We start from the raw sequence: 16,350 nt of genomic DNA on the forward strand, positions 1-16,350 counted from the left end.
GCGGCGGGGGAGGGGTTGTATTAAAAAAACAAAAAGCTATGAAATCAGCTGAAAGAGCAATAAGTGGACTCACATGATGCAGACATTTCATCTGCTCCATTAACTTTAAAGAAGGGTGTAAAAGTACAAGTTAAAAACATCGATGTGATATATAGAAATATGGCATGGAGCCAAAATGAAATAATTCAGCAGGAGGAGGGGATATCCGTTTTTCTGGTTCAGTGGCGTCGACACGTTTCTGTATCGCTTCACGGTTTAATGCAAAACGCTTCAGTAACTGACGTGTGAAACAAAACCAGCCTGTCGTCACCAAGTTGCAAAGATTCCTAAGAAAACATTTAACAAACGTCTTGAGACCCGGGCTGAGGCATCAGTGACGCTGCCACGACGTTAACTACCTCAATGCTATCAAACGAGCCTCAGAGCCGTGCTGTCAAGGTGTGAAAACACCCATAATGCAACAGTTTTCTCACCAGAATGTTTCACTAAAATTGGCCTCATATTGTTGTAATTTTCCATAGTAATTCTTTTGTGAAAATACAAACCTTTTCATCATGTGTGCTCTGCACCACCACAACCCAGGTTTAAGTTTAAAGGCTATTATGACTCTACTGACGGGTCTGGCCCACTCAACAGGAAATTGGCCCCTGAACTAAAATGGAGTTTGACACAAACTCCTGAAGAGAATAACAAATGTTAACCACAGAGATTCTTCAAATTGCGGCGCCTCCTTAGGAAAGCCTGCTTTAGTGCGCCGCGGCTGTCAGTCATCACCTCCCTGATGTCTCATCCTCCGCAGCAGCTCGACCTGGAACTGGGGCAAAATGGTCACCATGTCCGCTCCAATGCTTCCTCTCCCGCCTCGGCCCAGGCTGTTGCAAGCAGGCATAAAAGGTGGAACCAGGAGTTGATGAAAGAAATGACAGGTGAGTGACAGATGCCTTGAGGAGCGGGAGGCTGGGTGGGGAGGAGAGGGTGGAGGAGGGGGTGGAGGCGTGCTCGCCGGCGAGCAGCAGCGCAGCGCCGCGCCACGGGTGGAAAGATGCCAGAGCGGCGGACTGACGCACCTTGATGGCTCCGGCGGGCAGAGGTGACACAGGTGAGGGGAGGAGGAGGAGGAGGAGGAGGAGGAGGAGGAGGAGGCCTCGGAGGCTCTTCACGGCTACTTCTTGCCCCCGTCAGACAGACGCACCAGGAGAGCACGCTCACCGTGGAGACGACGCCATCATGTGTGTCCAGGACGTCACGGTGGTAAGATTCAGTAAACTAATATACACCTTATAATCATCTGGCAGCAATTTGTTTGATTTCACACCCTCGCATTTGATCTTCAAACAGATGTTGGTCATTACCTGCTTCTCTCACTAGTTATTCTTTACTTCCACCATGACAGGTGTCTGATGTGACCACTGACCGTGTCACTCCCTCTCCTCTTGGCCCGGAGCTCTACTTTCTCCTTCCTGTACTTCTATTACTTTTCTATAAGACTTCAATAAAACCATCCTAAATGAAGTACAAAGGTAGAAGATTAATCAGGAGGAATCAGCCTCTTTCCAAAATCACACTCAAGACTCCAATCAGAGTGCCTTTTGGGTCCAAACAGTTTAATTCCAACGGCGGAAAAAACATCTCGATCCAACTTGGTAAAAGGTAAACGGACTAATATGGCGCCTTTTAGCTGCAGCAGCCCCAAAGCTCTTCACACAGCTCACCACATTCACCCATTCACACACACACACATTCACACACACACATTCACACACCATTGGAGGCTGCAGCCGTGCAGGGTGCTGTCATGACTGTCGGGAGACAAATGAGCTTGAAATGCGTTTCTATGAGCTGTGAAAGCAAAGAGGGAGGGAAACTAAACACACACAGGGAGAACATGCAAACGCCACAAAGAAACCACACAAGCAGGTTTTTGCTGATCTTGGTCATGAAATTCACAACTTCTCAGGAGTATTTGTTAGTTTCTTGCAGGAAAAGCCACAAACCTGCACAGACATGGCAGACGTGATGAAAGAAGAGGGATTAGTCAGAGAAGTAGTGGAAATACAGGAAAGACAACTCGGTGGTGTTGAAGCAAAGGTTTCACATTGAGTCGACAGACACGAGTTAGAGGAGGAAGATATCATCATCCCCATCTATGACATGAAATAGAAAACTAAGTATGTCGCGTGGCACTTGTTTCAAGTTTTTACTTACATTCACTTTGGTTTTAGATTCAGCTCATGTATTTGTTTCATGTTTGGTGACTTTCTCATTTCCTCACAGTAACAATGACTGAATACGTGATTAAATAACTGTAACTGGTACAAAATCACAAGTATTTTGATAAATGTTTTGATTTTGATTTGGTTAACAAAGCTGTAATTGGGTGTGTTGGACCTTAGTACTAAATAACACAGTCAACACAGAAGCATGCACACTCATAAAATCCAGTTTTTATAGATGCTGATAGTCTTTGTCTGCGTGGGACTTTAAAACTGGTTTTACTGAATAATTACGTCAACAAGAAACACCTATTTAGTCATTTTAAAAACTTACAGAAAACCAGAGTGGCGTTAAAATGATTTCAAAATAAAAGACTTTCTGGGTAAAACTCTGCACCTTGACTGAATCAGTATTATGTTTTATACTTTTTTCTATTTCTATCCTGTAATAAACTGAGCTGCAATGTAAGACGCCGGAATAGCATCAAAAAAACAATACTGCTATACAGTATATGTTTTTTGTTCTATGCAGATGAAATATAAATTAATCAGAAGTGTGATATTTTATTCAGGGGCCCTCGGTGGCGAGCGAGTCACCCATCTGTCTCTCATCTCTCTAGTCAGCCATGTCATGTGGGACCGACGTGAAAGAGAAAGAGCCTCTCTGATTGCCGCCACCCGGCGCTCTGCTGCTGCTCAGTGTCACTGCCACTCACCCGCCGTCCTGATGTGTTCGTTCCTCTCCACCTCCATTAACGTCACTCCTGGCCGACACGCTTGCAAATGGAAAGGCGCTCGGGCCTCCGGAGTAGGGAAACGGAGGAAGCGCTTCATTTATGTTTCAGGTGTACATGGACACTTCAAAGGCCGAACAAGAGTGATATTTTCATTGATTTTCCTTCTTCCATTAAGTAGGGTTACATTAACAGAAATGTCGGTGGATTTCAGGCTTGAAGTGTTATTCCCGTCTACCTCGTGTACAATGGGAATCCACCAGTTGTTATCCTAGCGGGCTAGCTCGCTTAGCCCCCGCTGTCGGTGAATGGAGACGTTTCAAGCAGACTGAATGACGAGGTGCACGAGGGGTCAGCATTCTGAAGGGGCGACCAATTGGATCATGACCCATGAGGGACAGATATGGGCAAGGGATTTAGACTGAAAGGTCGCAGCAGGGTCAAGGAGTGTCTTGCATTCCAGACTCCTAATCCTTTCCCTGCAGTCTGGAACGCCGGCCTTCGCCGCTCCACACTTGCGTGCCCACACACACACACACACACACACATAAACATGTATGCCTCTCGCATACCCTGCCGCCTAGAGTGCGCATATGTGCGTAAGTTGTGGTGATAGATTGGATAAAGGGACTTAAAATAAATGTACGCCTCCTGGTCCTGAGTCCTCCTGCATGTCTTAGGCACAGAAAGGCTTTGGGCTCCACTCGGTTCCCTGACCTTCCACTTAGCCAGCCATGTCCTACCGGGCCGTCGAGGTCCCCCCATGCTGAGACACCCAAGTGCCGGGGATGTAGGTAATTTGTCAGGCCAAGCCAACCCCCACCCTTCGTGTGTGTGTGTGTGTGTGTGTGTGTGTGTGTGTGTGTGTGTGTGTGTGTGTGTGTGTGTGTGTGTGTGTGTGTGTGTGTGTGTGTGTGTGTGTGTGTGTGTGTGTGTGTGTGTGTGTGTGTCAGCACCAGGGGCTTCCTCTGGGAATCTGTCGGACTGCGTCGCCAGCCCGGGCGGTCCCAGACAAGCCAGTGTCGATGGCTGCGTAAGCAGTGATCATGCTAGCAGCTCTGCATTGTGAGCCCGGGCATCCTGGTCATGGCAATCGCGCTCATCCATCAGCCCGATGTGACACACAAGCCACCCAGCACTGTGCAGCCAGCATTTCAGCCCCCCTCCCTCCCTTACAAAATAAACCCTTACACACTGATACGTTACACGGACAGACCTCCTATACAATGGGAGGCCAAAGCCCCAGATGATTTTGGAAGCCGGAGCTGTTGACATTTGCTCGGCAAATCCCACCACACACTGAAAACACACAAACACAGTGACAACATTGCTCCATCTGTGGCCTGGACTGTACGTAAGGCGGCAGCTTGTGCACGGCAAGGCACACCGACCGTCAGCCTCCTACTGTTTGTGTTGGAGTGGGCCCTCCTGCTGGGCCCTCCATATACCGCCCCCCCCATAGCCCCCCTTTTACTTCCTATCCCACTACACTATACCAAACAGAGCCAAATAAAACACAGGCTAACATAATGTAGCAGCATGTCAGTGGCTGGCCCTGGAGCCAGGGGTTGAAACATGAACCACTCTGTACCAGCCATTAGGACCAGAGTTAAAGCAGCTACGATTTCTTCTCGCCATATAGCCCTTATGTTGGCCAGTCCTGTGTGTGTGTGTGTGTGTGTGTGTGTGTGTGTGTGTGTGTGTGTGTGTGTGTGTGTGTGTGTGTGTGTGTGTGTGTGTGTGTGTGTGTTAGCAGCAGATTGAGTGATGTATCCTGTGTGGCTGTGGTGTGCTCAGTGGGCCAGGGAGAAGTCCCAGCAGGGGACTACTTCTCCCTCGGCCCCCGGGCCACTGCACTTCATCAATCTCTAGTGGGAAAGGCCTGCCACTGGATCTCCAGGCTCCTGCATGCAGCAACAGAAGGAAAGCAAAGGCTGGCGACCCCGAGGCACCGGGGTACCCAGAATCCAACGGGCAATGGCTCAGGGTTTTTTTTTTGGAGAGTCTAGCCAATGATTACAATAAATGTGGCCTTGTTTCTTTTTCTAGCCTGTATTCATGCTGAGGCTTTCAGTCACTTGTCATTATGTGCAGCAACCGTTAAGGTGTCATTTAGGAGGGGATTTCTACTCTGGGTTCTGGTTTTTATGCGAAAAAATATTTTTAAAACTTCTCACATCTATTTTTAGTAAATTTATATCGACAGCCTGAAGGAATTTTATGTTAAAAAAAAAAAATAACAGTTTGGTGTCGACGGGTGTCAGAATCGGTCCCAATAAAACGCACAATTCCATGAAGTAGGCATGTCCTTATGCACGTACACACACACACACACACACACACACACACACACACACACACACACACACACACACACACACACACACACACACACACACACACACACACACACACACACACACACACACACACCCTGTAGATGCCTGCAGCTGTCATACCTGTTACATCATCACATGCGGTTTTGCGTGTGAGTTTATATCCAAATTCTAATAGTCTTCATCATATTCATTTTACAAAACAGGAACTGAAGGATGCTGGTGAAAGCAACACACACATGCCCCCCCCCACCTACCCCATCTGGAAATATACTCCCTATCCCTCTGATTTACTATCAGACTATTCAGGTTTTTTATTTGTCATTTAAGTTGTACTGAGTACAAGAAAACGAGATCGTATACTCCTTGGGTTAAAAGCAGAGTAAAAACAGGGAATAAATATATAAGAGCGTACAGACAGATAAGAATCAATTAGAAGTAAAATAGTGTACTCGTCAGTTAATAGCAGTATAAAATCAGGACATAAAAGACAGAAAAATAGTGCAGGTAGTCAGAGATTAATTTGACAGTCATTTCACATGATGAAGAGCAAAGTGCAGTCAAGGTGCAGATAGTTCTTAGTAGTCATACTGCAGTAGTTGTAATTATAGTATGTAGTAGTTATACTGTGTACATTTATAATGAAATGTCATACGATTTACAAACACTTTAACTATTTCTTTATCATGGAGAGTGAAAAGCTGATAAAGGGAATACAATCTGGTCAATTTTTGTATTTTAAATTGTAAGAAAAGCTCAAGTTAAAATAGATCTAACACTTAATCTCACCTCACCTGCACACCTTCAATTATATAAATTAAAACTTTTCCACACAGCTCTCTCAATGTGGCTTTTGGCAAAACACCCAACTCGATGAGTTTCGTGTCTTTTGTAGTCAGGATAAGTGCATCAGAGGTGTGCTGGTTAACCTTTAAAGTGAACAGATCTTTATATACACTTAGGCCCGAAACTGTCACACCTGTTCCATGTATTTTGGATAACAGCCCATTTCACGATTTTAATTATGTCTCGATCACTCGCAGTTCTAAAAGCGTCTCTTTTAATAAATATCACTTCTGAATGGTGGAAAGAGTAACACCCCGTCGTTTACTCCCCTCACAAGTTGTATCTTGCAAATATGTATGTACACATTGAAGACCAATTTAACAATTACAAAGCCAATAGTGTCCTTATTACCACACACCTCAAGAGACACGGTCTGCTATTGTGTTTCTGGTTTTTGCTTGTTGAATGTGACAACCTATAATCCGCTGTACTTTAAAATCTTTTACAGACCGATGTGGTGTTTATTCTCCCACAGTCGGAGGGAGGGCCCGCAGTACGCGAGAGGGTGTGGTGAAGGAGAACTCTGGCACTGGATCCCATAATTGGCTGGAATGACATTGATGAGGTGAGAGCTGATAGCTGCTGCATTCAGCCTTCGCTCTTCTCACGGTAAGATATACTCGTGTCTGCTCGCGGCACTGACAAAATCCCAGTCGTGTTACATGGCACGTTATACACACAGAGCCAATTAAATAATAATAATTAATAATTAAAGGACATTGGTTTACTTGCTGGGAAAGCAACTTCCTTTAGTTTGGAGAAACTTTCTGCCTTTGCCTTGGAGACAAGAGTTAAAAAGAAATAACACACACACACACACACACACACACACACACACACACACACACACACACACACACACACACACACACACACACACACACACACACACACACACACACACACACACACACACACACACACACACACACACACACACACACACACACACACACACACACACACACACACACACACACACACACACACTTCCTGGCCTCGGATGTGGGCTGGGCACACATTCAGCGAAGGTGAGAAATAGCCAACCTCCTCTTGTGTTGATGGCGACTCTAAAACTTGAGAAACATGTGGGGAATGTCTCCTGCCTCAGCAGGAAGCCGAGATCTCCCCTCACTCCTCCGCCGAGCCCTCGGCATTCTGCACCGATGGATTTAGAAGCCGCGTGGCACCGACAAAAAAACCCACCAGATCTGTATCGGGTTCACCGAACCCACGGAGCTGCTCCTGTCGAGTCATGGGAGGAAAAGTAATCTATATTCTGAAGAAAAAATAAATAAATGTAATTCAGTGCCTTGAAATTACCGACACATTGTGCAGGGAGTGTGGAGCTTTTTTCAGCCGCCCATTGAAGCTCGGTGAGCTTTTAGGGGTTGAATCATTGCTTTGTGAAGTCAAGAGGAAGGAAAGAAAAGAAAGAATGAGGCGAGCAAAGCGGAACAAGAGCCAGAGCGGGTGAGGAGAGTTGGTTTACAGTGCAATCAGCATTAAGGAAATTGGTTTGCACAAGCGCTGCGAGTGCAGAGAGGTGATTGATGCTAAGTTAGGCTAGCAGGAAGGAAGTGAAGAAATTAGCGGCAGGCCGGGGCACTGAGAGCTGTCAACTACTTCCTGGTCTATCTGGGGTGTGAGGTACGCCTCCGCTGCCAGCTCGCATGCAACCACTTGTGCTGGGGCAGATTTGGACATTTAAAAACATGATACACACACACACACACACACACACACACACACACACACACACACACACACACACACACACACACACACACACACACACACACACACACACACACACACACACACACACACACACACACACACACACACACACACACACACACACACACACACACACAGGATGCATTTAGACCAATGGTGACACAAAGATAAACACTAAGAAAGCTTCAGGATTTTCTATATCAGGGGCGTCAAACACACTTTAGTTCGGGGCCCACAAACAGAATAATTTCATCCTGACCGGTACCATAGTGCCATAATAACCTTTAAATTTAAACTTTACAGTTTTCTTTGTGGTGGTGAAGAAAATATGCTGAGAAAAAAAAGTCAACATTTTTGCAAAACCAAACAATCGGGGACAGAAAAAGACAACAATGTCCATTCCTTCTGGTGACGTGTCCAGAAATCCTCTCCTGGAACTTTTGCATTATGTTTTTAAAAACTCGCCCTGACAGAATAGCTTCGAGGCTAATGCTAGTGTCCAAGAAAACAAGAAACCAAGAATCAACTGTCAGAACCAACTTTTACAACAACAATTCCATTTTGCTGTAATCAGCATGATAACTGTTAAAGATTGCAGTATTGGATTGATGTTGCTCAGGAGCACGTGGAAGCTGATCTGCACACCGATTAGTAAATAAACACACTTAATGAAGATTAAATGACTATGGAATATTTGACAACTCTACATAAAATACTGGGAGAAGTTTATACAATATACATAATGTACGATGTCCCTTCCATGGGAAGACTTTATCTCAGCATATATCCTGTGTTGTTCCAAGCCTTTTCTGGATCTCCTCTGTTGCTCTTGTCTGAGTGATGGATCGTCTACCGGGTTTTTCTTCTTTTAGACCACTTCAGATATATTTGCTGTAACGCTCTGCTATACTTGGTAACTTCCTCCACCAACACGCCCAATTCCACAGTGTCACAGTTTATTTTGAGCTTTGTGGGACACCGTGTTCAATCACTGTGTGATTAATAGCACAGGAACCAGGAAGTGATTCAGTAAACTGGACGTCATGCAAACAAAGCCTTCATTTTAAGACTTGTGATGTCACTCATGTTGTTGTACCGTAAGCCTATTTAGCATGAATGATATAGAATCTTAGTAAATCAGGCCTCAAAGTCCCTTTTGGAAGAAAACTTTTCACTTTTTTCCAAGGAAGTAATTTGATTTATATTGCTCCGGGTTTTTTAAGAAGGGAGCAGTCAGATCATGGCTGGGATTAGAAGATTACCCAGATCAATTTTAACACACACACAATACTTCTCAAATATCCTAGCGGCAGTACAAAAACCTTAGTTCATCTACGATACGACATGTAAAAGAATCACAGAGTGACTGGCCTTGCAGTCGATCTTTCACCAAATTAAAAAGATTTTTGTGAATAATTTTAAACTTATAAAAGAAGATTCCTGCTTTGTGTCTACATTTGAAAACAAAATATAATTTTGTCTACTCTATTGTTGTCTGAGAAATATGCTTTTAAAGTTGGATGCTATGTATTCATTCAACACTGTAATCAAATGGTAAACGGGCTTGTACAAACAGTAAGTGGAATTTCACCGTTTTAGTCGCTCGATGTGGTTTACATGATCTCACACACACACACACACACACACACACACACACACACACACACACACACACACACACACACACACACACACACACACACACACACACACACACACACACACACACACACACACACACACACACACACACACACACACACACACACACACACACACACACACACTACTGCGACAGTACTTTCAACTAAAAGAGTACGATTTAAGGAATCTAGTTGCACTTGAGTGCAAATGTTCAGTCCTCCTTCCAGCTCTGGAAAAAACCCACACGGCTGCTCTCTGGATCTGGACTCACTCGCCTCGGCACATAAGCCTTCAACAGCACGTCACAACAACCCGGCGCAGTCTCCGGGGCACCGTGTCAAAACTTGGCTCGACGCATGCCAACAGTGCAGCCATGTCAGGCCCCCTGACAATAGCAGTCGTAGCATGCATTTGGTGTAATTAAGCGCGGCAACAGAGGACGGGCGCAGACGAGGAGGAGGAGGGGAGGAGGAGGAGGAGGAAGAGGAGGAGGGGGAGGAAGAGGCACGGAGATGCCCTTGATACTTGGGTGTCGCGCTGACAGCATTTGACAGCTTCATCTTGTAGGGCCGCCACAGAAGCCCTTCCATCTTCTGACATGTGCTTTACTCATCCCCCCCCCCCCACACACATACAACATGACGGGGGAAGAAGGGATGGCAGGAAGGAGGGCTGGAGATGGACGGTGGATATTATGATGGCAAAGTGGACGTTTCTATCAGAGGTCACAAACAGAATCAGTGGACACGCCAGCCATCGGATTACACAGCGACTGAGACATGGCATTAGTAGGCATTTAAAAAAGAATAAAGTACCACTGTTTGATAAATCTTTCGGACACTATTAATGTTAAATGAGACCTCTTTCTTATGAAGAGAAAGCTTTATTATTACAGACTAAAAATCCATTAATTCAAGTTTCAAGTTCAAGTATATTGTATTTGTGAAAACACGTTTCCCTGGACAAGGAAATTCTTATTCTGTCGTCCACTGAAAGTGACAGCATGGAAATTAAAACATAGTATTTTTACAAAAGTAAAATAATAAGTACAAGAAAAGCAAAAGAAAACTTAAAGAGCAGCTCAAATTATATAAGGTAGTAGTAAAGTAGCTTTCACATAGTGTGCAATATAAAGTTTGCACATTTTTGATATGCTTAAATTGCTGTTAATGTTTTCATGAGGAAAATTCAGTTCATGTTGTTTTGAGGAGGAGAGAAGGATCCTCGGTGCATGGATACAAGAAGCTGCTTGCAGTGAGCGTAGGGAAAGAAAAATGGCCGTCTCGGAGATGACCATATTTTACAAAGCACTTGGTTCCTCTCCAGTTAATGTCCCTTTACCTCCGTCTCACCCTCTCATCCCTCCGCTGCCCCTCCCGGCTCGCAGCGATTCGCCGGCTTGATTTATCTGATGGAAGGAATTCAGCGCAGAGCTCCGGCTCTGGTGGTATCCCTATATACTGTAACCTTTTCCCCCCACCAGATGTTCCTCTCGCAAAAAAACATGGCGGCGTTCACCCCCAAAATCCCCCGTACAAACATATCGAGTGGTCACTACGTGTTTACGCCGGTCGACAGGAGTGACAGGGATGGTGACACGAGCGCCGGGGGGGGGGGGGCTGACAGACAGAGGGAGATGGACGGATGTAAGACATATGCTCACGCCAGCTGACGACACCGGGATGACCCGGAGTAGTAAGGGGAGATCGGGGGCACGGAGGGGCTGATAACTCCCACAAATGTTGTAACGAGTGATACTTGGAGTTCAACAGTTTGCTGGGATCTGAGCGGCTCAACTGATTTATTGTATCCGACCTTTTTACACAGAATTTTTCTTTAACATGCTTTTCTAATTCAGTGAGGAGCTTCCCAGGGACGGGGGGGGGGGGGGGGGGGGGGGGGGGGGGGGGGGGGGGGTATAAAACCTAACAAACTATGGCCCCACAACGTTTTCAAGTGAAAACGCAAAACACTGAAATTGTAAATAGTTGTTGTGCACATGTGCGAGATAGACAATAACAACAAGGTTTCCTCCAGAGTCATGACTCCCATATTCATGAGTCCATGTTCTCCTGGACTTGGGAGTTTTATTTTGACAGTCACCGTAATAACAATACAACTTGGTGGTCTGTCCACTAGAATGTCCGGGTTCTCCCAACGTTAATGTTTAGAGCTCGTTGTTCTCTGCACACACGTGGGGTTTCATTCCAAAAACAAACTAGTGGCCCAACAGGAGAACTACATAGTTCCAGAGTGTCTGGTGTTGCCTTGTCAACGGACATCGTTTTCATTTGAAACGTGTAAACGGGCCCGGAAACGATTCTAACCACCTCATTTAAACATCTCTACTGGGGTGGGTTACCACTGAATAAACTGGTTAAGTATTCATACTATACTGAGACATAGTTAGATCCTGTATATCTGTGGTAATCGTACAACTACCGGGGTCACATGTCCAGGATAAAGTCAGGAGGGATCAAGAAGAGAATGAATACCAAAATGAAAGGTTATGTACTTTATGCATGCAATACAGTATACTATATAAGTTGTTTATAAGTTGACTGATGAAAAGCAAGAACAGTACTTTACCACAACTATACTGAGAGATATATCCATACTGAATCATCTCTTTACAATAAACCTCGCTTTGCATCAATTGCCCAAAAGCCACATTTTCTATAGTTTAATCTCTAAGATGATTTATTCTCTTTCTGTGTCTCATTTCTCAGTAATAGCTGTGTCTGTTTGGGATTTGTATATACAGTACATGTACATATTGGTCCATTGAAGTCCAACAATGTGAGTCAGTGGCCCTTTTCTAAGACTTCAAATAAAAAGAGCAAAAAGTGGAGGATAGAAAACAAATCAATATTTATACAATAGAAATGCTGGAAATTTTATTATAAATATTAATTTTGTATATAATAATCAATCATATATTTGATGATGTAAAAATGGAAAAAAAACAACCACAATGAATGTTTCAGGCAGTAACAACAACAACAACAGCAAATGCAAAATAATAAGAATAATAATAATAACATCATCATAGTAATAATAAGAGGTTTACCGCAAATTTTGGTTAAATAACGAAACAAATAAATAAATACATAAATAAATAGCCTGATATAGGTATTACAATACAGGATCTCTTGTACAGTATCTTGTACTGGAGGTCCTTCATTACAATTCAAACCAAGCAAAACTACTTGAGTAAACTTTCCATAAGGGACGTTCATCTCGAAAATATTCCACCACAGGGACAATAAAAGTACACCTTCTCTGATGCACACAGAATAGTATTATTATCTTTTTGTGTCTACATGGCCAATCTCTTCATGGCTAAAGTAACACGGGTAATGGAAGGGAAGAAAGAAAAAAAAAAGAAATATGATGATGTTGATGACAATCTTGATGATGATGATGGGAGGTAAGCTATGTCAAGACCCTGACAGCTTTAACCGCCTCAGCCAATATTTGCCACTTTCATTGTGCATGAATTCTTGATTTGATGTGCTTTAATTGATTCAGCCCAGCCTGGCACTGTCTGTCTGCCTCCACTCTCTCTCTCTCCACTCATTCCCCTTTTCTCTCCCTATTTGTCTTCATATTACTCTGCCCGGTTAATACTGGTGGTAATGTGAAGTCTCGGCGGGCTGCTGTGAATGGAGCGGCAGCCAGTGACGCTGCCCTCGCTCTGACCTCCTCCATGACACAGTGAGCCCCAAATGGCAGACATGACGGAGGATCAAGTGCTTCAAAGTAAGCCAGGCAGAGATAAAAACCCAACAGGCCCCCCTCGGATGATGAACGAGGTTTGTAGCAGGAAAAAGCCATCATGTAGCGGCCATGACACCTGGGCTTTGGAGCACAGGCTCAACACATGTCACATCATGTAGCCCAGAGGGAGAAAAGGGGAGTTAAAGACCAAGTGAGTCATGCCCGAGCTCAGTTCTGATGGATCCCGGTTGTACGTCTGACAGGAGTATTTGCGCTCGTTGTGCAGATGTGTGTTAAAATGCTGATTATTTGTGGACATTTATTTCAATGTCATTGGACTACAAGCTCTTGTAATCCAGTGTTAAGTTCACATCCTGGATGAAGGTTTTGCTATTAGCTCCATGTGCCAGGTTACCATGGTGTCCAGACCAAGGTTAACCGCTCTATCTTCCTCACAATGTTTTCTCCAGGGCTGTATTGTTGGTTGGCACATTTTACCTTGGTCTTTTCTCAGATGATTCAAAAAACATTGATTTTGTCTTTCTTTGTTGGAATAGTTGAGGGTTTTCCCACTAAAAGTGATGCCCTCCTCGCCCTCACCCTCCTCCTCCTCCTCCTCCAGGCTTTTGTTCAAATCAATGGTGAGGTAGAAACCAACAAAAACTTGTCTAGTGAACCCTTCAGATTGTGCACGCCCATGCAATGTGTTAGTGTGTCCTTGTACTTTGTGGAGCCTGGAAACAAAATGCACATTACACTTGTGGGGCCAAAATGCAGGGCCCCTCAGCCATATGTGGATAACAACTGGATACTGGAGAGACAAGGAGATCTTTCTCAAACAGACTGAGAATCTTCATTCTCATACGTCATTTGAGAGGAATAGACAAAGGCAGTAACAAGCAACAGGTTTGAATTTGACCAGATCTGGTTATGATCTGCTATTTTCCACAACAAGGACAATCGCAAATGTGGAAAATAATGGTATTGTTTTAAAATATTGATAGAATATCTGCAAATTCTCCATGAATTGTGCATTTATACAACTAAATACTGTATTGAGGAGTATTCTAGACTCGTCCATGTTTTCTGCACTGTGGATATCTTGTGAGTGTTGACAGTTTAAAGAGAAAGAGATGAGAAGACAGAGCTGTAAATCAGTGTTGAAATGAAAAGAATCAGCTTGGAAAAATCTCACTATGCTGAAATACTGTTTAAAAAAAAATGAATCAGGGTGGCGCGACTCACCCGGTGCCGAACCCGTCAGCTTCAGATACAAACACTTTAAAGTGCCGTGCGCCGATACTGTATCTCTCCAGAGCGCAGAGTCCTGTCTGATGGGTGGTAAAAACTTCTTTCAGGCAAGAGATCAGAAAGGCCGAATCGCAGAGGAAGAACTTGCAGCATCATTCAAAAAGAGCATCATGTGCCCCCCACCCCAGCACCCCCCAACCGCCTTCCTGCCCCCCTACCCCCCCTACCCCCCGCCCATTATGCTGCTGTGCTGATGTCACATTGATTATGCTGATCGTAAACTGCCTTTGTTTGTCCCTCGCCTCCTCCCGTCACTCATCCGTCTGCAGAAGTCACACTAAAAGCCATCTTTTCCATGTTTTCTGCCTTTTCAGGTCGTGCCGTGGATATCGCCGGTCCCACTGGAGGCCCGGGCGACTCCACTTTTCCTTTTGCACTCCCCCTATATTAATTGCTTTTTAATGTTTCCCTTCTCTCCTGAAAGTTGTTGCGTACTAACAAATCAACAACAATAAGGTTCTCCTTGCCGTCGCAGGCCACAGCCAGGACTAAAAGGATATACAGTCACTGAATAATCCATGCAGGACGCATCGGAATGAAGGCTTCAGTCTGGTGACAGGAGGACATTTTTCTTTCTGCTCCGTCCCAAGTGTCCTGCGCTCCCAGCTGTGTGCGTGTCACAGAATGGGACTCTGGTGCAACGGATGGGAAGATGCAACACCGACGGGAGTGATCTCACTCGCCCAGTGAAGCATTGTGACGTGCACTGGCTCATTTGAGCCACAACTTAAGGCAAAATTAGAGTTTTTAACATTCATTATTAATCCACAGAGTTAGAAGGAGTTGTTCTGCATAGCTTTTTAGACAAGTGTCTGAATCTACATGCTGGTAAACATTATATTTTAAAGAAGCGAGAAAAGAAAGAGAAAGACTCCCCGTATGTTGAGTATGTTTTCCAAACACATGTGCTTCAGGTGAGTGTGTCTCCAAGACCCTGATTACGTGACAACTTTTGCGTTTTTTATGTTTACAGGACAAAGGTTCTTGGAGCCACTGAAAGCGCAACTTTTTGAAAAAAGTCTGACTCAGTTTTCGTGGAAAAGCAAACTGCAACTTTCTGCAAACTCCCAGTGGAAACGCTGCTACCGTGCATGAGCACCAAGGCTGTAGGAAATAGTTCTTCTGCACATGCTCAGTAGCTGGACAATGAGAAGGAGTTCCTCCTGGTCCAGATTCTCCTGAGATTTGGCAGTTTTAATAACAATCCATACGAAGGTCTATGTCCTCCCATCGTTAATGTTCACAGCACCTGTGTGTGGATTCATTGCAGTTTGACTTGAAATGCCGTCGTGTAAACGAGGCCTAAATCGACCACGGGTGAGGATGAGTGTGTGGTGGTGGTGGTCTGTCCAGGTGAACCCGGCATCATGTCCGTCCTAAACTGGGATTGACTCCAGCAACCCAAAGCACCATGGAAGCAGCAACAGTCTGCTATAGTGGCTTACACTCGTACTGATCGACCCTAGAACCACGCAGGAACTTCCTGTAATATCGGAAAAAAAACACGACTGAGATTAAGGAAAACAAGTCTCGTAACAAGTCACATGATAAATTTATATATTTGCAGGCTGGAGCTTTGAAATGTCTGATAAGTAGCCTGCAGCAGAAAGGAGAGCTCCGGCACAGCTTAAGCAGCCACCGTCCAACCTGCCACCGCCTGTAACACGACTCCTCTCATAACATACAGGGGAAGCCAAGACGGAGGTAATCGGACATGCTTCGTGTTTTGTTATGTGAAAGAGCGCCAAACCCAAATTGCAAGATTAGCAGACCAGCAGTGACTAATTGTGTTACTAATTTAACCAC

Source organism: Lipophrys pholis (assembly GCF_963383615.2).
Source record: "Lipophrys pholis genome assembly, chromosome: 12".
Lineage (NCBI taxonomy): Eukaryota > Metazoa > Chordata > Actinopteri > Blenniiformes > Blenniidae > Lipophrys > Lipophrys pholis.